Here is a 27151-nt window from a genome sequence, read left to right as displayed (position 1 = left end):
TAGGCATCTACCACTTGTCAAGTTCTGGTGTCATGTCACAGATAAAGCCACAATTATCTGAAAAGGCTACTAAAATCCCTTTTCCAACTACATTATCTATGCAAGGCCGGATTTCTTCATCTACTTCAACCAAAACAACATATTGCAAGAGACTGAATATAGAAGCAGATGTCTTTTATTTAAACTCCATACATTTAAAGAGATGCCAAAATGTAAATATTGCCACTCTTCCTACTAAATGTTTTCTGTTTCAGAAAATAGCTATTTTTCATAAAAATGTCATTTATGTTAGCATGTAATGAGTTTATCATTTTTAAATAAATGAGTTAGTAAGTATCTTCATAAAATTTTAGTCTTCATTTCTATTACAATAAGTACCAAAGCCTGCAACCCACATAAACTTAAAGTTCTCTGGAGTCCTTAAAAATGGTTTTTAAAGTGTAAGGAAGGCCAGACACAAAAAGGGGTTGAGAATCCATCTTAAACCCACTTTTTTTGAAGACTGAAAGTATGCAAACAAACTGTAAGATGACCACTTATGTGTAGTCAGTAATTTCCATCACCAAACATTCCTCTTCTAGATATAAGAAAAACGCCCCCCAAAGTCCTCCAAAATAATTCTGAAGTTTCGTGCATGAGAGGATTGAGAGCTAAACACTACAAGAAAGAACTCTCCCAAAGAGATGCTTTATAAAGGATTCAGAATTTATTCCATCTGGCACAATTCACTAAGGTATTCTTACAAGACCTTGGTTTCTGGGTGATGGGCTGTGCATCTATCTGACACTGTCCTCGCTGACATCATGGGTGCCCCACTCATGTGGAGAAAGTATGTGCCCTCCAGCTTAGTTAGGAAGTCCTCCTTCTCCAAAATGATCAGGAAGTCCCAGAAATCAAAGCCATCAAATTCTAATTTGGCAAGTCTCAGCAGATAAAACAACTCCAAGAGAATCTCTGCTCAGCCTTTTTCTACAGGCCTTGGCACACACCCAAAAAATAAATTAAAGGAAACGTTGTTTAGGTATCAGGACGTACATACCGCCAAAGGAACCGGGTTAAGAGGGCATTTGTTCTGTTCAAGGCCACCACTCTCCATGAGCCTCAGGTATATGGGAACACAGCAGATGTTGTATCTACCTCCTCACTAGTCTCTACTACACCTTTATAAAAGTGTAGTCTAAAATACATATAACTTGGTATAGGAAGACTTAGATACTCAAGTTACAGAGGTCTCGTCCACTTAATCTTTGCTTAACTATTTGCCTTAGAATAACTTAATTATGGCAGTCACTGGCAACTCACTGATTAGGACTGTGGAATGTCAGATCCCTTCTATTTTGCTTCCACCATCATCAATAGTTCTGAAATTGAAGATTCTGGCTGCCCAAGGCAGATTCATGTCCCAAAGAGGCCCTTCACATTCCCCACTCTTGAAGAAGCCAGGGCCCTTTTCCCCATTACAGTGCCTGCATGTGCCCTTGGCCACCTCAATGATAACAGGTCACAGTGAAGCCCCACCTTGTAGGGTCCTAGACCTCTCTCCTTGGCAATGGACTTTCAGAGTCTCTGAAAGAGGGTCCTTCTCTGACTTTGCCAAACCCTCTTAAGTGGCCACTAAGGCCTGTAGCTACTCAACTTCTCACACTTCATCTCCTCCAGCCGACAGCACCTCGGAAGGTCCAACTGCCAGGCCTTTTTTCTCAGATGTGCTTATCACTCACAGAAGTGAATCTGGGTTTCTTTGTCTTTCTGGGCCGACTTCAGTTACTAGAGGTTGGAGGTGGTCAGAACTGAGAGGAGAAGAGTTTCACTCAGAGTAGCCCAAGCACAGCCATAATTCCCAGGTCTAAATCTCTGTGGTCAAATCCTCCACACCACAAAGCCCAGCCTCGGAGATATTCCAGGTTCTGTTGACTCAAAGGCCTGTCAGTTCAGGCACCAATGCATTCTGCTGTAGTCACTGGAGTACATGCACTTCTGAAAAGTGGAATGACCTCTAAAAGTGGGCTCCTCAAAAGAACATCAGTCTCTGCCCATTGGCTGTCATTCATGCAGCATCCTGGTAACACGCCCTGACAGGAATCCAAACGCTCCCTTACCTGTGGCTCAAGTAGCAGCCAGCATTTCCCGAACATGCTGTTAATAACTACAGCCTCTGTGACACTAGGAACAACTTCCCCAAGGGTTCTGAAGTCAACTTTTGAGTTTGGTCAAAAGAAGTTCTGACTCTGAGCAGGATTCTCCAACTAAATTTAGGATATCAGCCCGGTTATACTCCTCTCCTTTCCAGAATGAGGGCAAACTTAAAAATCTGCTCCAGATTGAAAAGAGAGGATTTTACATCACTTCTGATGCCTTCCTGTGCACAGCCCTGCCACCAGCTAGCTAGAAAAGCCTGTGACTCAGCTTGACTCCTGAGCACTAGGAGAGAAACTGACAACAGTCCTTCCAGACACTCCCAGGACCTCGTCTCCACCCTCAGACCACTTTCCTACTTGGTCCCCAGGTGTTTGGGCCCCTCGCCTCCTTCTCCCCTTTCCTTACTGCCCCCCATACTTCCTTATACCCTACACACCAAAGTTCTATGTTCCCTGATTTCTCTCACAACAGACAAAGTTCAATGGCTTAACGATTTGGGCTCTGGGTTTTAATGAGCTATAGGGAAGATATGCTTCATTTTGTCCTGCAGAAATTCGTCTTTCATGACTTAGCCTAATGACTCCTAATGGAGAAAAGATAAAAGACAAAAGAAGCTGTGTCTGATTTTTCTTTAACAAGAAATTACCACAAAGACTATGAAATTAGGTCCAGAGAAGGGCAACAAAAGTTATCAAAGGAATGATGCCAAGTTTTCTGCTGAGTCTGAGAAGTCTGAGAAGGATAAGTGTATGTGTTATCAGGGTGATCAAGGATGACACAGGCATCCATTCTGTAGCTTTCCTTCAGCCAAGTCCTCTCACAAAATGACCTCTGGAATGACATCACTGGGTGTAGGCCTCTGCTCTGCCACCTGCTATGTGACTGTGGCTGATCTGATCGAGCTGCAAATGTATGGATAATAATGTCTACAATACTTTGCTGCGGTAATTAAAGATAATAAACATGAAAGTACCTATCAGAGTGCCCACAGCATAGCTAAGGCTAAATGAATGTTAGTTTCCTTATTTCCTTTATTTTAATTAGTGCATGACACATTCATTCATTTGCCAAGAATGTCATTTCACAGGCAGAGGCTTCCAAACACCTGATGATGTAATCTCCCTGTAATTAGGGTTCTTCCTCCATTCAAGGTGAAACCCTGCCTTTATACCTATGTGTCTGCTGCTCCCTGTTCCCACCCATAACTTTTCCCTTCTTGACCATCTAGTCACAGGATTGCTTTTTAAAAAATATTACTTTAGTGAGATTTTCCCCTGGTTTGCACCCCACTACTTTTTTTTCCTGCTGTTCAACCCCATATACAGAAACACCTGAGTAATGGGACACAATGATTAGCTTCAGTGATAGCCCCTACGTGAACCCCACATACAAGGCCTAAGTTTATCTTATCTAACTAGTAAATGTGTAACATACACATGCACTAAGAACCATAATAATTTAGTGGGTAGAACACTGGACTTGCAGCCCAAAAGGCCTAAGTTCAAAATCTTCACCTAATACTAAATAGCTGTCTGACTGTAGTCACTGATTCTCACCAGCCTCAGTTTACTCGGCTATGAAACAGAAGTTCCACTGTGAGTCATGGAGATGCTCACTCTCACCCTCTACTCATGCCTCCTCAGGAACAAGGAACACCGATGAGGTAACAGAAAAAAATACGATTTCCTCAGGATACAATTAGGATACCTAGAGAGAGTCAACGCACAGAAAGAACGACAGAACATGAGAAAACCCACTTTCCTGCACTCTGCCTCTTCCTTATCCTTCCCTTTGGCTGACTACTGGATTTGTCTCCCTCAAGGGACCAGTCTTTCACAACTGGCCAGGGGATTCTTTCTGATCTGAGGTCAGGCAGGAACTAGCTGGGGGAGGGAACACAAAAGGAAGCACAGAGGTTTAGTTCAGATTAGCTCTAGTGCTCATTTACTAAACTTGCTTCCTCCTTCCACTGTGGTAGTAAGACCTAAAGAGACAAAATTCATGCTCAGGCCCAGAAGAAAAGAAGAACAGACCGGAAAGCTCAAGCCACCCTCAGGAAGAGGTATAAGGAACACCTGAAGGTCACAGGGGCCCCAGCCTAGCCAACTAAAAGAAGGAAGACAGGTTGGGCCCTGGAGAACAGGTAAAATGAAAAGTGGGTAATTAGCAAGACTGCCCTCAATGATGCTGGCAGTAGGAGTAGCAACAGTAGTTAGGGGGTCAAAAGTTATGGATTTGTGATTCTGACTACATTTGTATGCATTTTTAAAAATTGTGGTAAAAAAAACACATAACATAAAATCTACCATCTTAACCATTTTAAGTGCACAGTTCAGTAGTGTTACATATATACACACTGTTGTGAAACAGATCTCCAGAGCTTTTTCATCTTGCAACACAAACTCTGTCCCCATTCAATAACAACTCCCCTTTTCCCTCTCCCCCAGCCCCAATAACCACCATTCTACTTTCTTGACTCCATGAATGTGACTATTCTTAAGTACATCAAGAGTCTGGCTATTTTTATACCTGGGTCACAATTCGTAACATGTATTGTCTGGCAAACCAAAGCAAGCAAGGGAGAGAGATTTTTGAGTAGGCTCATTCAGGAAGCACAAAGTGCAAGAGCAGGTGACCTCTTACAGCCAAAAATCAACAGAGATGATGAAAATCCTAAGAATAGATAGGATTTGGTCATTAGAATTCAGTATCTGCATGGATGGACAGAAATTTATTGCCACTATACTCTCAGAGAGGGCCAGGGAATGGTCACAACAAATTATGCAAAACTCTGGCCTTCAGGCTTTTGATCTTGTAGGACTGGCACTGGAGGTTGATCCACTACTGTTCTGAAAATGTATGTTATTAATGGCTAATAGCAAATCTGGCCAGTGGGCTCAGCAAACACCCCTAACTTCTAGGTACCCTAGATGGACATGTACACAGGACTGAACTGAAAATACAGAACACTTCATTATTAGCTGGGCCTGTGAATCCAATTTCCAATGCAGCATTCCATAAGGTAGGCTGGATCACATGGAGAACTCCTTTTCCCTACATTAGTGGCAATCTTAAACTGGGACCAAAGCGCATACGGGAATGAAAAGGAATTCATAAAATATTAGACATGACTCTTTGGTCTTACCACTCACGATAAAGACTGGCCGAGGTTACCCAAATCAGCACAGGAGATAATGCAGCCAGAAAGAGAGAGAGAAGAGAGAACATTTGCCCTTGTGCCAGGGTCCACTTGCCCCTACTTCTAAATAGGTCAGTCACCTGGAAACCAATCCAGCACATGGGAAAAGAGAGAAAAGGAAGAGAGGTGGTCAAGACCTTTCCGTTCAGGGGCAGCCCCAGCCTTACCACTCTAGCCACATACAGCCAGGAAAAAGAAAAGACATCACACATCTACATAGGCTTAGCCTTCTAACAACGCACAGTCACTAGACCCACTAGGACAGAGGCCAACACAATACCCTTTACCTCCCACAGCCAATCCTCTTTGTTGCATGGGAAAGTGAAGTCTGGGAAGGCAGAAGCCCAGGGCCTGAGAAACCAGCCTCTGGCAGCAGGGGAAATGACAAGAAGCTCATGCCCCCAGAAGCCAGCAGCTATCAAGACAAGGGCTTTCCTTTCTCTTGCTGCCCAGCTATGCATGGAAATAACATACAATTTCATGATGTCTGTGAATCACAGAGATCTAGACTGTATGCTCAACTGGAGTATTCTGGATTTCAGCAATGACCAAATAAAGATAAACAAATACCTGTCCTATATATGTTGCCTTCTTGAGTTGAGCCAAAGAAGGGAAAAAAAATTTTTAAAAAAGAACAAATCCAAAGAGAAAACAAAGTAAAAAAATAGTTGTGCTGGGAACACAATGACACTCAGAATCAAGTCTGCACAGATCAATGTGAAACCATAATCCTCAGGTAAGAAGATTTTCAGGAACTCATATTTAAGGAAAAAGCTATTATTCAGACGTTGGGGAAAAAAAAACACCAGAAATTTATAAAGCAACCGAGCTTTTAAAAAGTTTTGATAGCTCGGTGAGGATAGGAACAACAGAAGAAAAAGACAAAGGGTGGCATGAGATCTAGAATCCATGTAAGGCCTCCAAGATGGCAGAAGAAAATGGGACAACTGAAAGTTTTAATAACCAATGGTTCACATGGAAAGAAGAAAATGAAGATCCCAGGGAACAAAAAGAGTTGGACAAAAATGTTTCTGACATCTTTAGAGTAGGGAAGGTGGTCCAAGATCTGGGGAATCCAATGCCAGATAAAGGCGAGAGGTCAGGAAGAGCGTGAGACACGGAGAGCTGCTTCCTCACTGAGCCCCAAAGGGCACATGCTCAGAAAAAATTCTAGAGACAGCTTTGGCTTAAAATACTCAAGGGGGATTCTCCATCTAGAACAAATGGTGAAACAAGGGGAAAACTTACCACAGTGACAGGATCAAAACCCCCAAGACATTCCAGAAGAACAGGCAGAGGCAGGGGCCACAGTGGCTGAAGGACTACAAAGGCCTTAGGATCCTGCTGGATGGGAGAAATGCAGAGAGAAAAATGGGTTTATTTATAGAGAATTTAGGATCACAAAATGTTTTCGTGAACTAGCTATTATAAATGTGGGGTCCCAGCTCAGAAGATAGGACAGACCTATTTACATCTGGGATTTATATAAATATATGGGACTCAAGGCATGGAGGTCCAAAGAAGGGATGAGCAAATCTGAGAAACCACAGAAAGGAAAATCCAGGCACTCTGCACAACTTCCCTCCAAGATATAGGTATCCCATTATCACAATTAGCCTCGTGATGGGAACTGGATCCAAAATGAGTTTAAGGTTCATAGGTATAAGATAACTGACTCAGACTGGCTAAAATGCCAGGGAATAAACAATCAATAATGTTTTTTCATGGATTTTCCAGTCTCTCACGGTACTGAAGAAGCACAAACTGGAGTCAGACTGGGTGAGTTCATGTCCTGGCCCTACTGCATACCTGCTGTGTAACCTTCACCTAGGAGGTTAAGAATGAGTTAATGGAGATAATAAAGGCAGCTGATCTTATAAGGTAATTTAAGGATTAAATCAATTAATCCATGAGAAGTACTTAAAACACTGCCTGGCAAATTTTAAGGGCTCAACAAAGCTATCATTATCATTATTTTATTTATTCCATCTACTACCTCCCCGCCTCTGCTATATTCTATAATTGTTCAGAGAAGTTTAGGTATAGATCTCAAGATCTAGCTTTAATTTTGGGGAACTTCACTTTCCCCTGGGAGTTATGATATATTAAGGAACTTAGGTTCACACTGCTGCCGTATCTACATGTGGATGGGACATTTACATGTTTTTCTAGCTGTTGTCAATCTGGGGACAGTGCTGAATTACAGTATGCCTCTACAGCTCCCCAGAGCTTTGGGGGAAAGGATTATGTGAAAGGCATGTGGTTAGAATGATCCAACTTGCTAATAGCTATCTGAAGTTGCTACATCATTTTCAGCAGAAATCACTAACATTAGAAATAGAGTCCTGTAGACTATGCTGAGTGGCCCTGCACTGTCAGAGACTGAATAAAACAGGAAGAAAATGGAAAAGTGAAAATGCTTTCAACACATTTAGCTATTTTAGTTTCTCTGTGGGAATAAAGGTTCAACTTAGAATGAAAGCTGTTAGCAGGATAATATTTTAAAGGGCAGGAATACATTTGGAGGAATTTCAAGTGGTCTTGATATTGGGCCAGGTTTTTTCCTCCCTTACTGAACTATACATGCCAATCATGGTGCCTGCTAGCCTACAAATCCTACTAATGGGAACTGCTTCAGCTTTAAGGGTAGGCCCAGGCAGCCATCGGCCACATGACCACTTCTGAGACCAAGTGCAGACATCTGACCCAAGAGCTTAACTCTGACATATGATGTGGCTTGGAACAACAATAAAAGCAAAACAAAATCAGATTCCCTCTCTCTCAGGAATCTAAGCAATACTGAGAGAATGAGGTTATCAGCTGTGAGAGATGAAGCTGAGAGGTTATGATCCGCAAAATGACTGCAGAGGTCATCAAATCACAGCAAACCAAACTCATGAGGAAGTAGAATCTATAAGCAAGGACGAGCTAAAAGGTTAGAAAAGACATACAGAGGAGGGAAAAACAAGCCAGATGGCAGCAAGAGGAGAAAGACACAAAGAAATGAGTGATGCCGTGAGAGACCTCACTGTCCATGGGAAGACTGTGGCTTGTCTCTGGACAGCCTGAGTTCCTCATGGGTCTGATCCACATGCATCCTCCAATATAGCCCCTTGTACAGAAAGTGGTCTGAATGAAACTCTGTTCTTTGCAGCAAAAAATCCCTAACTAAAACACTTCCTTCAACTCCCCCTTAAGATGAAGTTTTCCCAGGAGGTGCCTCAGTGCCACAAACAAACAGATTCCGGGCAAGCCCACCCCCTCCAGCCCCCCGCCAGACATGCCTAGACATACCCAATGTCCACTTCCCAGCAGAACAGGGATGTCTTATCTCTAGGTATATAGGCACAGTCCCTAAGGCTCATGAGCATCTCGAAGACCTATGTAAATGTTTCAGATCTGAAAAAAAAATTACTGGATGCAAAACATGAAAAGAAAATTGCAAAATTAAAGTTAATAAATGTTAAATGTCTACAGCCAATCAAAGCTTAACTCATATGGTTTTGTACAAGCTAATTTTATGTGGGACATGGGTGATTTAATGTTTGATATGACATAGTAAAGGCCTCCAAAAGTTTAATGGCTTAAGGCCTTCACAGGTCTTCGCACCAGTCCCACAGCAGCGGACGTGTTTGGGCCTAAGCTGGAACCTGCCATTCCACCCCTTGGATAAGTGTATGCTTAAACTGTACGCCTGGCCGCTCAAACTGGGCACTCAGTCTAAAGTGAGAGGTCAAATCCCACCTCCCAGATTTAAACACAGTTATTTTACCACTTCTGATATTAGGAATCTGTTATCTTTTCTTAACGAAATATTTTAAATAAGTGAAGCCAAATAACTTCTATTAGCCATACTATTAGTTTTACCAAGAAGTTTTTTAAAATGTCATTTATGATAGCAAATGGTCTCATAGATTTAAAGGATTTAACACTTGACGTGTGTCAGAATAGTAAATCAAAAATCAGTCACATTTACTCTCTCCTGCAAGAACTCCCTCAAATGTCATGAATAGACCTAGACATTTTCTTCCTTCTGGTCAGATTCTCAATCTGAGAAGAGTAGGAAGTGGCACAAAAGTTACATGAAACTTAGATCTTATATTCTGAGATGATGGTGTTAAAAACAAAAAAGCAAATATAATCCTTTCTAGAGTCATTGTTGATTACAGCTCTAATTTCATATGCACAGATAAGCGACATGTGTTCTCTGGAGCCATCCCCCGACTAAGACCAATTCACTCTTCTCACTTTCACTACTGAGCTCCTCCACAGCATCTATAATACCTTCTGTGTGCGCCTCCCACACACCATTCTGTACCCCCACCCCCACTACAAAACTGCTCTCAGAGTCAAATCTTGGGGCCGTTCCTCCTGCCTCACCCTGAATCCTAGTCTACGGTCTCCTCGGCTCCCAGTTCCCTGCACATTCTCACTTTTCCTCTGGCCTTGCTGATTGTGTCTGCCATCTCAGATGCCTACGCCTAAATATAGGAGTCCTCCATACGGTATGTCCTGTCTCCATTTTTTAGCTCAACTACCTGCTTGGCTGGAATGATGACCATTTCCATGATGATGATGCCACAGTTTCTTAACACAGTCTTTTCTTCTTACCTGTATCTCCAACTGCCTACTAGAATTATTTCCCCATCATCCCACGATAAACTGAAAATCACTACTTTGACAAACTCAAAGTCCCTATAAAAGGCAACTTCTTCCCTCAACAGATCTCCCAGGCAAAGAACTTTGAAACCAACTCTCTCCTCCTCCCCGGCCCCCATACCCCTTTCAACTGTTTTCTTTCTGTGCTTGTTTCTTCCCTTCAGCATTTAAACACAATGCAGAAGTCTCCCCCAACCTTAAGGAAAAACAGCATTTAATCCCAGGCCTTCTCTAGCTACCCTGTCTCCCTGGCCCCACCCTCCATTTCCCCATCCAGACCTCTTAAAGACTGATTTTTCCAGATTTCTATTGCTTCACTTCCCACTCATGCCTCAATCCAACACCACACCACCGAGGTTCCTCTCATTGTCGGCCTTCTCTTGGCCAATCCAAGGGCACTTTTTGTTCTTTATCCCACTGGACATTACCGGCCACACTCCCTTGGCTCCTTCTGTGACCCTACGGCCTCTGTGTTCTACACTCACTGCATAAACCCAGTATTATCAGTTGGCCGGGCAAGCTCTTGTAAACACTAGTTCATTCCCATGAGTTCCATCTCCCCTCTCCTCTGCTCCTAACATCCACACCAGTTTCAACCATCTCGCCCACTGGTTCTCAACTCTGACTGTGAAAGAAAGCTTTGCTAGGAGTCCACATTTCAACTGTTCACAAGGCCTCCAGAGGGCACTCAAACACCTGCTCAGAAACCTTCTCAGCTCTTCACACTAAGGAGTTAGGACTTGAAATCAATGTCACAATGGGTTACTACCTCTAGTTGCCAAGCGTCATGAAAATGCATGCAACCCGCTTTGTGCAGGTTCTCTGATTCTAACTGTGAGTCTGGAGGCTTACCACAAGGTCCTAGTCCTATCACAATGTAAAGTTATAGTATTAAAAGTAATTTATTGAATATCGGTTAACTGAGAAACTTGACATGTTTTCTAGCCAACACCGAGTACTTTGAATCAATGAAATATTCTTAAACCCCCATCAGGCTCAATCCTAAACATATTTGAACTACACATACAAAAGTGATATTTTGAAAGCCAGAGGGACATACAGGATTTACTCTGCAGAAGAAAAATGGTTCCAATTATTTCTATGAACTGTTGTATTGTTAACCTAAGTGGCAGAGTTCATCATCTTTGGGACAGGGGTCTGCTCTGGCTACAAAGGCTTCCTCACAAGCTCTGTCACAATATCATAGAACACACTGCAAAATAAGATATGGAAATAACCTATGATTATTTTATGAACTTTCAGGGGTATGAAAAATAAATGAGTTCTAGAATAGCTTTACTGAATTTCTTATAATGTATCAAGTGACACAAGAGACACTGTGTATTTCAGAATTAGAATAAAGGTGTAGAAATGTTTTAGCATTAAAAAGCAATACGAATTATATTTTTAAAATTACATTTTGAATGCTTCTGCTACATCTTCAAAATTAAATTGTATTTTAAAAATTCTCTTCTTTCAGTGTCTTACAAATGAGTAATCATAGCCATTGGTTCCACCTTGTGACTCTCCCATATGGATTAGCTGTAGCACAACTTGCTTGCTTTCTTTTTTTATTTTTTTGAGACAGGGTCTCGCTCTGCCACCCAGGCTGGAGTACAGTGGCGTGATCATGGCTCACTACAGCCCTGCCTTCCAGTGATGCTCCCACCTCAGCCTCTTAAGTAGCTGGAACCACAGGCATGTGCCACCATGCCTGGCTAATTTTTGTATTTTTGGTAGAGACGGGGTTTTGCCATGTTGCCCAGGCTGGTCTCAAACTCCCAGCCTCAAGCCATCTGCCTGCCTTGGCCCCTCAAAGTGCTGGGATTACAGGCATGAGCCACCATGCCCAGTAGACACAACTTTCAACCTGGGCTGAAAGACTTCAATTTGCTAAATCTAAGATTCACTCCTGATCCCTTTATTACATCTCTAGGCCGTTTGAAACTACTGCTCCTGTCCATTCTTGAAACTTTCTAACTTCCAGGACGTCTCTCCTGAGTGTCCTCATCTGCACTCCCTTCTAGCCAGTCCACCAGGCTCACACTAAATGAATCTGCTCCTGTAAGCTCTGCAACAGTAAAACCGATACGGTGAGCGTGGAACCCAAGCTAAGCCAATCAGATTGTCCTTCTGGAGAATTTGGAATTGGGAAGTGGGAAGTGGAAAGACTGGGTCTGTGATGTGAGCTGGCAGAAGTTAGAGTTTCAGAATGGCCTTCCAGAGTGACCACCTGGGGTCACGTGTTATTTACTGCCAAGCGAGAGAAGAGATTAGGGGGAGGGCAGGCACACATAGAAGCATAGGGCAGACACACAGTGAGCAGGAGAAGCCTGGGAGATGAAGGCAAAGAGCACAGCCACACTGACTGCCGCCAACTTCCCAGCGACTGGGCCCCAACCTCTGATGAAGACATCTACCTTCCTCTCTAATGACTTCTGTTACCTTGGCAGGCACTTTCTCCGCTACCTTTTCCCCACTTGTCCTTCAAGGTACCCATGCTCCAGCCATACTACTAACAGCCAGGTGGGCACTCACACATGGATGAAAGGGCACCACTCTGCCTATTTCCTGGCCTGCCCCTACGTGGAAGGGACCAGTTTACCAAGATGAAGAGAAATCACTCCCAGAAGTCAGGTGTACTCTGACAACAGGATGACTGACAAAAGGACCACTAATGCCCAGAGGAACCTCCACCACCCACTCAGAGAGGCAAGAGTCTACCCAATGAACCCCAAAGACAATCATGGTATTATCTGAAGTCGAGGTCATGCAGTCTCAAGTAATTCTATGTGAAAAATATCAATGGTCCAGTCTGTCTAGACAGATATGCCCCAATTTACAGAAGTACAACTATATTGCAAGAAAAATTTACCATGTAGAAATATTGATTTTAATACCATAGCTATGTATAGTATCTAGTCATTCTTACAGCAAAACATGTGTACTGTAAAATTATTCTTTGTAAATCCTCTTCGTGACACACCTATGTGTCCTATAAGACCTTCAGACTCAAGTACATCCAAAACTGAATCAATCACTTCCTCACCAAAGCCTACTATATTCCTGTCTTAATCTGTTTTCTATTGCTTACAAGAGAATACCTGAAACTGGATAATTTATGAAGAAATTTATCTCTTACAGTTATGGAGGCTGAAAAAGCCCAGGGCCACATCTGGTGACAGCTCTCCTGCTGGTGGGGACTCTCCAAAGAGCCCTGAGCCGGCACAGGGCATCACACGATGAGAGGGGGCTGAGCATGTTAACATGCTGTCTCAGGTCTCTTTTCTTTTTATAAAGCCCCCAGGTCCCCTCCCATGACAACCCATTAATCTATGAATGGCTCTGCCCTCATGAGCCAAACCTCTCTGAAAGGCCCCACCTCTCAACACTGTCACATTGGGGATTAAGTTTCAACATGAGTTTTAAAGGGGACAAATATTCAAACCATAGCCAATTCCCAACTATAGTAAATGAGTCCACTCTCCCCTCAATTGCCGAAGTCAATATCATTGACTTCCCCCCATCACAAAGGTCTAGCCACTCTCTTCCAAATACCTCTGGAAACTCTCCACTGTGTACCTGCATTGTCTCAACTTAACTCAAGCCACCGTCATCTTCCCTGGAATTCTACAAAAGCCTCCAGTCTTGCTTCCCTCTAATCCATTATCTACTCTAATGTAACCTTCTAGAATGCAAAATGGATTGTTCTTACCCTACTCACAAGTTTTCAATGGGTCCCAATCATTTTCAGTGTAAATTCCAAATTTATTCATTGGCTTTAACCAAAAAAAAAAGTGCTCATGTCTATTTGCCATGTAGCTATCATGTCCCAGATATAATATACTTTGTTAAATCAAATGTTCCATCATACATGTAATACAGGTACATGTAATCTTGGCAAATACAAAAAAGATTATTTAAATCACCCGACATCCTACCGAATTCCACGATTCTTAAGATTTCCATCTAATTTCTTCTACATATTTTTGCCATTCATAGGTTTTACTGGAAGGCTGCTGGGACTTTTTTTGGGGCATTTTCATCATATCAGGTATACAATTGTGTATCCTGATTTCCTTCCACTTAACACTATCATAAGCATTTTAATATATTTTCTTCATAAACGTTTTTAATGGCAATGTTATTTGCCACTAAATATATGATATAGGGGATGTATCATAACCATTCTGCAAACTGTGCCCATAAATATAATTCTACAATATACATATTTTGTGCAGAAAGCTTTTCTCTGTATTTAAAAATATTCTTTTGATGGTTCCTAGACCATCAAGAAATGTAAATAATTTTAAGACTCTTGACACATATGGCCAATGTAACATAAAAGTGTGTCATTTTTACCACATCCTTTTAGGTACTAGGCACTGTATATTTTTGTCTAAATCTAGACCTTCATGAAATTGGTGAGAAATTGTAACATCTTCATTACAAAAGTAAATGCCCATTGTAAAAAAAACTGAAGCAATGCAAACACATGTGATATGAAAAACCAGTCTCCCCTAGGCTTTTCCCATGAAATAATCAGAATTAAATGTTTTCAGGTATTCTAGTCTTTTTCTAATTCTCATTCAGAATATATATATATACACACACTCACCCTTCATTATTTTGTTTTGTATCTTACAAAAAATGAGATTAAGCTTGCTTTTTTGGCTCAACAGTATATTCTAGACATCCATACAGGCTATGTCAGTACATACAAATCTACCTCTCTATATAAAAAACTAATAGGCTAGACATGGTGGCTCATGCCTGTAATCCCAACACTTTGGGAGGCCAAGGCGGGAGGATCACTTGAGGCCAGGAGTTCAAGACTGGCCTGGGTAACGTGGTGAGACTCCGTCTCTACAAAAAAATTTAAAAATCAGCCAGGTGTAGTGGTGTGTGTGTGTGTGTGGTCCCAGCTACTTGGCAGGCTGAGGCAGATCACCTGAGCCCAGGAGGCTGAAGCTACACTGAACCACATTCCGTACCACTGCACTCCAGCCTAGGCAACAGAGCAAGACCCTGTCTCAAAACAAAACAAACAAAAAATCCCACAAAAAACAAAACGCTACTTGATATTCCACAGTATATGGGTACCAAAATTTATTTTGATTATCTTCAATTTTTCATTATAAATGACGCTGCAATAAACATTGTTTATATTAATGTATGTTCTCCTATGAAAATAGCACAGATTCCTTGAAGTGTAGCTGCTAAATCAACGTGTACTTTTATTTTGATAAAATTCTGCCAAAATTGCCATCTAAAAACTTGGAACAATTTTATGTCCCAACAACGTATTAGGTGCCTCTTTTACATTGCTGGATAGTTTTTAATTTTTGCCTGATGCCCTCCTCCCGACAAAAAAATCTAGTTTTTAAATTTCCATTCTCCTAATCACAATGAGGTTGAATTTCTCTTCACTGTTTGAACACATTTATCTAAGAACTGTTCATATCCTCAATTCATTACCTAATTTGTTAATTCTATTTATTCTTTATACATGCTACAGGTTGTTTTCCCAGTCTGTCACTCTGTAACGCTTTTTGTCACAGAATTATCAACTGTGATTATAGTCAAATTTATCAATCCTTTCATTTATGATTTTAGGTCTTGGTCTTACCTAAATGGCCTACCAGAACACATAATTTCCAGTGTATCCTTCTACATAACAAATTCTCTTATATTTCCTTCTAATGCTTTTATAGGTTTTTTTAGTTAGTTCCTTAATCCATCTAAGTTATTTTGAATGTGATGAAGTAGGATCTTTCTTTCTAAATAAAGAGCCATTTATCCCTATACAACATACTGAATTATAATTTCCCAACTGTTGCAAAACACCAACTTTATCATATACTAAATTCCGATATAAAAATGGGTCTGTTACTGGATTCTACTTTGCTCCAGGCGTCAATCTGTCTATTCTTGTGTTCACCATTTATATTACTGCAGCATTTCAGTATGCTTTGACTTCTCATATAGCAAATCCCCCAACACTACTTTTCCATTAAAAACGTTTGTCATTTTTTGGCCATTCTAGGACATTTACTCCTACAAAAGAGTTTTAGAAGCAATTTATCAAGTGTCCAAAAGAATTCCCACTGGGATTTCAATTGTAATTACATTGAAATCATAGTTTAATTTGGAGAGTACTGCAATCTACAATGATGCCTTCCCTTCCAGGAAAAAGTCTGCCCATTTATTTAGGTTAGCTTTTAAATCATTTAGGTAAAAGTTTTTACTTCTCTTCATAAAGCTTTGGTACATTTATGTCTTACTTGTAAATGTTTTCTAGTTTTGCTGCTATTCAGAACAGAATCTAACTTTTCTATACGGTAATTAGTGATTTGATTATTAATGAATTACACAGCTTTTCCAATGTTTCACAACTTATATTTCTATCCAGCGAACTGTCTATTCACATCCTATAACCACCTGTGTGTGGATCTTCATTATTTTCTTCACCAATTTGGATGAGTTCTTTGCATACTGAAAATACTAACTCTTAGCTTATCATTTGCCACAAATATTTTCCACTTTATGATTCGGGTTTTTTCCCTTCTCTTCCTAAAGAATAAATTTTTATGTAGTCTAATACACTAATTTTTAATTATTATTTTCTCTATTGTTTCTAATAGCAGCAGCTACTTACAGATTTGAGTGCCCTGTAGGTGCCTGGCCCTTTATCTCTTACTCTCATAACACCTGCAAAGTGGGGATAATTTTCCTCACTTAAAAGATTCCAGTTTAGACACATCTGAGTCTAAAGCATGTGCTCCATCCACCTTAGCATGTAAAACTCCTCTTTCCAGATGTTTAATATTTACTTACATTTTCTTTAGACTCAGGGGGCATTTGTGATGATTTCATTATTATTTATGACATTTCCATATAAAAAAGTTTATTTCTGGGGTGCTGAGTAAGTTCCAGTGACCTGTATGGATATTTTACAGCCAGAATGATACTGTTTTAATGAATGTGGCTCTATAATATGTTTGAATATATTTGTCTCACCTCATTACTCATAATTATTCTACCACGTTCACCCCAAAATGAACATCTCCATAACATGCAGACATCACAGCCCGGAAGACGGCCTCTCTTTCCGTTCAAGGTACCCCTTCAGACTTTTCAGGATACTTTATGGTCTCCTCCACAGAGCGCACACTTGACTCTATAAGGTTGTGCCTACACGGTTCACTTGTTTTGCTGCAACCTGGTCAGAGCCAGTTTCTTGTTTTGGGTTTTTTTTTTTTTGGCCATTTTAGGTTCTAGTAGGTTATTTCTGGTATTCAGAAAGCTATTAATTTTATACATATACTAATACATGGTCACTCCATCAATTTTTTTGTCTAATAATTTTTGTTATTGTTTTCATAGTCAATAGCATCTACAAATATTTCCCTTCATTTTAGAGCCTCACTTCACTCCTATCTCACATATTACCGCTTTGTCAAAACATACAAACCTTGTTAAATAATGTCCCAATTTTTAATTTGACTCTCTGATACTTTTAAGTATAGACAACTAGTTTAACATTTATGTGTACTTTTTGCATACCAAGTACCTTTTTATTGCTTTTATTTATCCCCACTTCTTAAAAATTAGAAACAAGGATTTGTGGGGGTTTTGTTTGTTTGTTTTGTGAGACAGTCTCCCTCTGTTGCCCAGGCTGGAGTGCAGTGGCATGATCTCCGCTCACTGCAAGCTCCACCTCCCGGGTTCACGCCATTCTCCTGCCTCAGCCTCCCGAGTAGCTGGGAATACGGGTGCCTGCCACCACGCCCAGCTAATTTTTTGTATTTTTAGTAGAGACAGGGTTTCACCGTTAGCCAGGATGGTCTCGGTCTCCTGACCTCATGATCCACCTGCCTCCCAAAGTGCTGGGATTACAGGTGTGAGCCACTGTGCATGGCCAGGATCTTTTTTTTTTTTAATCAAACATTGATTTGACCTTAGTGTAGCTGGTAACGTGAGGTCAATGTGAATTCCAAGGGAAAGCTCACGTCTCTTCCAGGCAGCCCTCTGAGATGGCCAACCTGGTCTCCCCACTTCTACTCTCCACCCCCAACATGCCCCCACATCTTGCATGCGACGACTAGAGTGGCTGTTCAAAGATACAAATCTGATTATGTCACTCCTCTTCGTAAATCCCAACCCATATCATGGTTTCCCATTTCACTCGGGATAAAATACAACCACTTTAACCTGCCCTACATGACCCTACTTGATCTGGCCCCTGGCCTAGCCACTCTTCCCCTTCACCTCCATAGTCTATCCACATTCATTCTTTCAGTTCCTGGAATGGGCAAAGCTTTTTCCCCACTTTGAGGCCTTCCCACATGCTGTTCCTCTGCCTGGAAAATTATCCCTCACTTTCCTCCACACTAACACCTACGCACTCTTCAAATCTCAGCTTAAATCTTATTTATACAGAAAAGTCTTTCCTAGGCCCCTTCTCTCCACTCTAAAATTTGGTCTCCCCTTTTTTATACTCCCTCATAGCAGGTGCTTCTTAACTTTCACAGCAGATACCAGTTTGTGATCATACGTGTAGTTGTGATTGTGTTTAAATTCCAATCCCCCTCACAAATCATAAGCTTCAAGAGAACAAAATAAGTTGATTTTGCTGGCCACACTACAGGCACTCATATATATCTGAAAGAAAGAAAAATACGTAAAAAGCCCCTAATCGTATCTCATACATCTTAAAATGTTACCCATCACATCATTCAATCATTATTTAAATGATTAAAATATTAAATCTCAATATTAAAACTCTGATACAGCCTGCAAATTTAGTAACAATCCCTTTTCCCTGAAGGACATAAAAGCTAATCTGAATCTGCTGCTGCCACAGAAAAATACATGTACACCTTACAACTCTAAGGAAATAAGCTTAAATATTATAGTGCGAGTATTGTCTAGTGTTCAGTTTGCTAATATGTTTATTCACAGTCAACTAATTTATATGCCTTAATTTTTAAGGTATGTAAAAGCACTAGGGGCTGGGCACAGTGGCTCACACCTGTAATCCCAACACTTTGGGAGGACTGCTTTAGGCCAGGAGTTTGAGACCAGTTGGGGCAAGATAGTAAGAGCCTGTCATTACAAAAATAAAATAAATCAGCCAGGTGTGGTGGCACATGGTTGTAGTCATTCCTAACTACTGGGGAGGCTGAGGCACAAGGATCACTTGAGCCCAGGAGTCCCAGGCTGCAGCGAACTAGAATCATGCCACTACACTCCAGCCACGGCAACAGAAAGAGACCCTATCTCTCTCTCTCTTTTTTTTTTTTTTAAAGAAGAGGAAGAAAACAAAGCCCTAGGAAAAAATGCTTTGCAAAATATTAAGAAGACTAATGTATTGTCAGTGCTTGATAAAAATTAATTTAAAAAGTCACAAATTAAAAAGCATTCAAAGTTGACTATCTGTAGTGCTCTGTGATATGATACACACACATCTGGTCAAAAAATATAAATGATATTGCAAATAATTTTTGGATCACAAAGGCTAATAAAACCAACCTTTATATATACTACTTTACATTCCACAACACATATGCACTGTATCACTGAACTCTATGGACCAGACAGAGCAGGCCATTTACAGGAAAGAAAACCGAGGTTTGGTGTGATTCAATGTCCTCCCCAAGGTCACACAACTTCTAAGTGCTAGAGTCAGAACTACCATAGGGGAGGGGTGGCTGCTTCCACATGTCAATTTCTTAACCAAAAGAGAACTTCATCATAAATGCCGAATCTCGATAATTAGCGTAGATCTGTGCTCCTATCACCGAAATTTCATCTCATCAGAGAACCACCACCAGCGAAAAAGCTGTTTTAAAGTTAAAACTTAAACAGCTATCAATTTGGGAAATGGCTAAACCATGATATACTGAATCTATGGAACATGGTGCAGCAGTTGTTAAAAAATGACTTGAAGCATTACATGCTAACATTGAAAGTTACGGTGCAACAGTCCTTGTTAAAGCAGTCAAAAATGATGTTAAGTGCACACACGTAAAAGTACTCCAAAAGATCTAGAAGGATAAACACCACACACATAATAGTCGGCATCCCTGAAGACAGAGGTTGATAGTCAAAGACAAAATGCCATCTCTGTGATATGCTGTTTTTACAAAGAAAATGTACTACTCTGCTAATTTAGAATTAATTTTTAAATTTTTAATTAACCTGCGGGTTGAACAAGGTCGATTTCCTGCTCTAAAAAACTATGCGTCTATGAAGGAAATAGGAGCCCTCTCTAAATAAGAAGCCAAAATGCCTAAAAACCGTTCCATCTTGTGAAAACAATAAACTGTAAATATCAGAAAACGTTCCTTGAAGAAGGCAATAGCTCAGAAATCTTTTTTCGGTATCTGGTCTCCTTTGTTGCAATAAGACAGCCCGTAAGCAATCTAGCAACCAGAACAGTTCAGTTCGGAGCAGGCTCCCGGGGAGATTTAGTTGTTAGAGTTCGGCAAGAAAGGTTTCACAAAGGAGCTGAGTTCTGGGGGAAATGAGAGGTGATGTGGCGGAGAGATGGATCCGGACGGGAAAATGTCTGGGAGGGGGGTATACGGAGTTCATGAGAAGCCGGGGACAGTGAGAAAACTGCAGTCGAGTCCTGGAAGGGGTGAGAACGCCTGCGGAGGCGGGAGTCAGAGGGAGGTGGACAGCGCCGGCAGCCAGTTTACCTGGGTGAGAATCCGGCCCTTGTTGTGGTCAAACAATGGAGGCGTCCGGCGGCAGCAGCCTTCTGCGCTGGGTGCGCGAGGGGTTCCTCATCACCTGAGCGGGATGCTCGCCTCCTCTGCCGGACGCAGGGCGCCCTGAAAAACACACAGCACCCCATGCAGCCGGCTCCTCCGCAGCCGCCCGGCTCCCCGGTCCCCTGGCGCGGCCATGACCGCCTCTCCCGGGACCCGCCTGGAAGGGCTCCAAGGCGCGGCTCCACGGGCGACGAGGGCGGCAGCGCTCCCCCTTCCCTCGGCTCCAACAACAATGGAGCCTGGCTCGGGAGTCCGGCTCCCGAGGGGCCTCGCCCGGCCTCGCCCTGCCCGCTGCCCAGCCCTCGCTCGCACCGGCCGCCATCTGCGCCCCCCGGCCCCGCTCCCCCGCACTGCGGGCCCGCGGCCGACCGCCCGAGGCCCGAGGGGCGGCTTCTCAGCCCGGGACCCGCCAGGCTGCGCGGAGCCGCTCTGACCTTCCCCGCCATCCCCAAGGGCCGGGCCGGCCCGAGGCCCATCCTCCGGGATGGGTTGTTTTTCTTTTCTTTAATCCACTCCACCTCCTTCCCACCCCTAGCCCGCTCCCTGGCCCCCGGCCCCCGCCTCCCTCCGGGAAAGAAAGAAAGACTGCAGCCCGGCCGCCGAGAACTCACTCCAAGTGAGGGGAGTCAGCGCCCCAGGCCGCGGGCGCCGCGCACCCACCTCCCTCTCCTCAGGGACACCTCACAGGTGCGCCTCCGAGCCGCGCGCGCGCGCGCTCCGCACACCCAGACGCCTCCGGGGGACAGCGCGCGTGCGCACGCACGAGGCCGGGGAGCCCCGGGGGAGCGGGGGCCGCACGCATGCGCGGCCACCCGGCCCGCGCCCCCACCGCCCGCCTCCGCCCCCGCCCCCCAGCCCCGGCCCGGTCGGGCCCGGCCATCCCCCACCCCAGCGCCCGGCGCGCGCGCGCTCCCGCTCGCCTCCCTCGCTCCTCCCCGCGCCCCCCCACTCCGGGCCGCGTTACCCAGGGCAACCGCAGTGCGGCCGCACCTGAGCTGTGCGCCTGCGTCCCGCGGGCCCGACCCTCCCTTCCCCTCGGCCCTCGCCTCTGCCCCGCCACAGCCGGGCGGAAGGGGGCGTAGCCCGGCCTCGCCAAGTGAATATCGGCGCGCCGCCCCCGCCCAGCTCGGCAGACACAGACCCGCCGCCGCGCCGGCGCCTAGCCCGCCGGGTCAGCGCGGCCAGGCCTCGCCGCCGGCCCCGCTCCCAGGGTGCACCGCGGCTAGCGCTCGGGTGGGAGCGGGCGAGATGCGCCGGGCGGGCGGTGCCCACTGACCTCCCTCGGCGGCCCGTCCCGGGCAGCGCCCGAGCCCAGGCAGCCCCGCCCGCCGCGCCCCGCCCAGCCCATGGGCCACGGGCCCCCGCCGCCGCCCGCCGGGAGGACCGAGCCTAAGAGGGCAGCCGCCTGAAGGAACGCGACGGCGGCGCCCGCAGGTGAGGCGGGGCCCGGGGTGTGTCGAGTCCGGCTCCGCTCACCTGGCAGCGCCGGCGGGGGCGGAGGGGCCGGGCAGGGGCGGAGGGGCCGGGCAGGGGCGGAGGGGCCGGGCAGGGGCGGAGGGGCCGGGCAGGGGCGGAGGGGCCGGGCAGGGGCGGAGGGGCCGGGCAGGGACGGGAGTTCGTGGCGAAGACTTTAAAAACCCTCCCTGCCGGGAGACGGGGGACAGGGTCCTCCTGCCCCACCTCCGGGGCTTGGGAGCCACGTTAGCTCCCCCAGGGGCAGGGGTGGCCCCGGGCGAAGGCAACTCGGGAGACGGCGGAGTCGGGGCAAGAGGGTCCCTGAGGCTCGGCGACCCCCGCGCCCGCCCCCGCGGGGTCCGCCGGCCCTTTCTGGGGAGGGGGCTCCCCGGCCCGGGCTCCAGTCCAGGGTGCGGACCGGCCGCGGCGCGCGCCCACCCCAGTGCCAAGGGGGAGGAGAGGCCGGTCCCGGGGCGCTCTTGTCTGCCCCGGGGTGGGATCGCAGGGCGAGGGATCCGCATTGCAGGTGCACCAGGAGCGCCCCGGGGCCTAGCCCGGCTTTGTCTGGGATGCTGTGGGGAGGAGGCCGTCTGAATCCACATCGCCTTTTTAAATGCTTGTTACCACCCGGGGAACCTTAGAGACCCTCCCTGACAAGTTGTATCGCCTCCCGTCCTGGTAGCCTTTCCGTAAGTACACTACCTGCCAGCCCCTTCCTGAAGCTTTGATGCGGCTTTAGTTTACTCTGAGTAACGATTTGCCTGTGATTCGTGAAACGGAGCAGAATGCACAAACGCAGCAGAGCTCCAGGCTTGGCTACTGGGCTGCCGTCTGCTACGGCGAGGGAGTTTCTCTAACTTAGGTTTTCATGCTGACCTGTATGGTTTCATTTCAAGTTTTGGTATTTAGCAGTACGATCTAGTCCACTAAGGAAAATTAGGCGGCCAGAGAGAAAATATAACCGTGCTTTATAGCTTAGGTTGCAGTAGTCGGTTTTATAACAAAATACAAGCTACCAGGCTGTAATACTTTAACATATTACGCAGTTCCAGAAACCTGTAAGAGTATTAAAACTAGGATTGCCATTTTAAAACTTTTACGTTTGAAATTTATTTAAAGAGCATTGGTATTGATAAAACGACTTTTCTTTTTCTTTTTTTTTTTTTTGCTCATCAAGAATTCCCATGCATTTTCTCGCTATTGCATTGTAAGGAAAAAGATGATAACGTTTAAAGTGCCTTTTACCTCCAAAGATGTTTTGAAATGTATGTAATTCTTTTGGCTAACTGTTCATCTTATGTGAAATATGCTTGGAAGAAGGCTTTAAAACTCGTGATTATATATGCGGGTATGCGTACATATACATACACACCACTGAAAAATCTTAAAATAGTTTTGTTACTCCTCTGCGTATTATAATTACTCAGTAAATTTAGTTTAGGTACATTTAAGATCTAAAGTACAGGACAATTATTTGTGCGAGATTTTTACTGTGACACATTTTAAATACATCAGTCTAACAAATAGGTTTTTTTGGAAATTAGATATTTTTATTAACTCTTTAAAAAACGAATCATTCATCTTGGGTTTATAACTCTTTCATCTGCCATGTTGGATAAATTGCCAAATTGGATAAATTGATCTCAACTTATCCAATTATCTTTGGATAAATTGATTTCAACATAATTACCTAATTGGTAGGATGCCTTTGCAACGATACTAACGTTAATAAAATGTTGATGCTTTTAAAAAATACTTATGTTAAAAAAGCATTTTCTCGTATTTCTGGCAAGAAAAGTCATGGAACTTTTTTCCTTCTATCTGGAACAAGGTCAGCCATAAATAGTTTCTAATACATAGTGGGCACACATTTGGTAACTAAGATTAATTATATCTACTGAATTTACTGAATTCCATGTCCTTCAAGGGCAGTGACTAGGTGACTTTGTATCTTCACATACCAATGTTGCAGTAAATGTTTGGGTCAGATTGAAGTTTCATCCCGGCTAGGTAGGTGCTAACTGAATGACACCAGTTTCCACATCTTCAGCTTTGATGTTTCAACCTGCAGAAGGATTTGGGCACGGAAGTGGCTGTGTCCTAATTGTCTTCAAATGTTTGAAGGTCTGTCATGCAGCAAGGGATTTCATTTATTTTGAGTAATTATTGAGTACAGAAAAACAGATTTCATTTCTATATGAAGGCAAAAGTTGTTTATGGTGAGAACTAGCGGTGGAAAGAAGGGGCTGCTCCTTCCCTAGGGGCTTTTGGGATCAGCTGGTTCCCCACTTGGCGTGAATGGCTATTAGGAGGTATCACAGAGGTATAGGAGGGTCTTTCTGAGAGGGACTCCTGGGTATTCCGATGGCAACTATATTCGAGGACTTCTGTACTTCCCTTTTAGCACTGTGGCTTTTGTTTTTTGTTTTCTTATGCTGGCTTCTACAGTTGTGGACGTAGCAACATCCGCAGACACCTACATGAACCCTAGGAAGATTTTTTAGTAGATTAAAGACCCACCTGCTATTAAAGATGATTCTTAGTCGTGCTTTGCATTTGTATGGCATATTACAGGGAATAAAGCACTCTCGAATTCAGTGTGTTTTAAAAGACTCTTTTTAATTATACATGATTTGTATTTCTTTAACTTTATTTTCTACAATAAACATTGAATCAAGAGGAAAATTACCCTTTTCTAGGAAGGCAAGCAGAAAAGGCTTTTTTTAAAGCTGTTTTTAAAAAATGGGATGGTGCCAGTCATCCTTTGGAGAGCCAGCAAGTTATGAAGGTGAATCGTTCTTTTACTTGGCTGAAAACATTTTTTAAAAGATACTGAATAAGGCCGGGGGCAGTGGCTCACTCCTGAGGCCGAGGCGGGCAGATCACGAGGTCAAGAGATCGAGACCATCCTGAGCAACATGGTGAAACCCCATCTCTACTAAAAATACAAAAATTAGCTGGTCGTGGTGGCACAGTAGTCCCAGCTACTCGGGAGGCTGAGGCAGGAGAATCGCTTGAACCCAGGAGGCAGAGGTTGCAGTGAGCCCAGATCACGCCACTGCACTCCAGCCTGGCAACAGATGGAGACTCCGTCTCAAAAAAAAAAAAAAAAAAAAAAAAAAAAAAAAACTGAATAAGAGATGATATAAGAGATGATTCTTGTGCTTGCTCCGCATTTTAGTTTGTTTATTTCATTACTCAAGCATGACTCAAGTTTCACAGCAAAAAGTCCAGTCATATCCACCTACATTAAGTTGCATTGGATGTTTTTTCAGTATGTCTGCATGGTTTTTAAAATACGCTGGCAGCTGAAGGTAAAACAAAGCCAAGAAGTAGAATTACAGCAAGCCGAAAAGCTTAGGGGAATTGGAGCTTTGTGTTTGAAGAAGAAAGACATGTGCCCTATTTGTATGAAACCAATCTTGAGAATGATGGTTTCTCAATGATCAACAATGGGAATAAGGATTTATCTATTATAACAAAGATTCGGCTACTGAGTGTCAATCTAATACATGTATTAAGTGGGTCAGTGAGGTGGGGACTCCAGTCTGTGGCTAAGAAGCAGAGCAGAGTTGCCTGTGAACACCAGAGTGCCCAATACACAAGGATTGAAGTGCAGCAAGTCAGTAATGAGGCCGATTGAGTTAAACCAAGATCTGACCTCTCCAGTTTAGGAAGAAGAGGAAAAAACAATTCTGAATTAATGTTTGCATGGACTTAACTTTTTAAATGTCTTTTAAAGTAGTTACTCTCTCGTTCTCTAGCAGATGAGTTTGTTTCATGCTTTTAACTTTTTAAACGTCTTTTAAAATAGTTACTCTCTCGTTCTCTAGCAGATGAGTTTGTCTCATGCTTTTAACTTTTTAAATGTCTTTTAAAATAGTTACTCTCATTCTGTAGCAGATGAGTTTGTGTCATGCTTTTGTGTCTCTTACCCATTAGCTGACTTTGGGTGTGATAAGTGACTAAGACTCCTCAAACTTTGAACAAGGAATATACCATTTATTTATGCTGTATGCATGAAGGGAAAAGAGACGAATATCAAGTTTTTCTGGCCAACCAAGAAATAAAACTTTAAAAGTGTTTATTTTTTCAGGAAAAAAATCACAGATACTACTTAAATATTATTACCAGGATAACAAATTAGCAAATAAGGCAAGTTAGAAAGCAGCATTTTCAAGGTTAAAGGTTGCATTTTAAAGCTTTAACCATGACTTCTGAAGGGATCGCACAAACATCTTTAAAGACTTCTTTGTTAATCAGAAAACAGTTTACATGCAAATTTCCACACTGGAGAGCCGACCGAGATCAATACTTTCATGATTATTCCCAATTTACTGCTTTATCAGAAAGAACTTTACTACGAAGCAAGAAGTGTCTACTCTTCTGTGAAGGAGTAAGTTTTCTCCTTGTTTTTGAAATTCTTTATTCTAGCTGAATTCTCAAGACTGAGCAGTGAACTTCCATTGGTTAGCACCAAATAGAGCAAGCCTGAGTAAGCTGCTTATAAAAAGGGGAAAAAACGACAGAAGAAAACTTTTAATAAATGGAATATGAGGCACATAATACTCTGCTTCTACAAATTTTCTTTTTGTTGCCTCTTTGGCAACACTTAAGATACTAAATTCAGGTCTGCATAAAATCCATTATCCTTTGCTCTTCAGATTTCCTCCCCAATCCATTTCTAAATGCATCCTGTGCCCTTCTCATTTACTATGCAGGTAAGAGAGTTTATGAGAAGTCATTAAAGCCCATGTTCTTAGGTAACATTGTTTAAGCATTAACGCTACATGTAAATTGTCATTCTCAATATTATTACAATACTGTCTTTCTTAAAGTTGCACATTTTACCTAGAAATCCGTGGCATCATACTCTGAAAAGACCATCTTCGATATAATGCAGAGGACACGTAAAAAC

The 27151-nt window shown here is 43.3% G+C and overlaps 2 protein-coding genes across 23 annotated transcripts in view; one reads left to right on the top strand and one right to left on the bottom strand.

The window, feature by feature from the left end:
• ZNF664 (zinc finger protein 664) overlaps window positions 1-21846 on the bottom strand; it is a 42632-nt gene extending 20786 nt beyond the window's left edge. For 6 of the 18 annotated variants that reach the window (XR_010147844.1, XR_010147847.1, XR_010147845.1 and 3 more), the window contains exons 1-3: window positions 21390-21527; window positions 20704-20838; window positions 6587-6682 (exon numbers count right to left, since the gene is read on the bottom strand). The gene's annotated coding sequence lies outside the window, so the exon portion shown is untranslated. Of the gene's footprint in view, window positions 1-3761; window positions 3847-6586; window positions 6683-20703; window positions 20839-21389; window positions 21538-21768 lie in introns of those variants that run through there. The other 12 variants (XR_010147854.1, XR_010147855.1, XR_010147856.1 and 9 more) reach the window with 5 other exon arrangements.
• Window positions 21847-21909: 63 nt separating this feature from the next.
• The window catches only part of CCDC92 (coiled-coil domain containing 92), a 36676-nt gene continuing 31434 nt past the window's right edge, over window positions 21910-27151 (top strand). For 2 of the 5 annotated variants that reach the window (XM_016922666.4, XM_016922664.4), the window contains exon 1: window positions 21910-22212. The gene's annotated coding sequence lies outside the window, so the exon portion shown is untranslated. 5 annotated transcript variants of the gene reach the window in all.

The sequence above is a fragment of the Pan troglodytes genome, chromosome 10 (genome assembly GCF_028858775.2).
Source record: "Pan troglodytes isolate AG18354 chromosome 10, NHGRI_mPanTro3-v2.0_pri, whole genome shotgun sequence".
Classification (NCBI taxonomy): Eukaryota; Metazoa; Chordata; class Mammalia; order Primates; family Hominidae; genus Pan; species Pan troglodytes.
The sequence above is the reverse complement of the archived record's forward strand: the minus strand, read 5'-3'. Positions and strand labels throughout refer to the sequence as shown.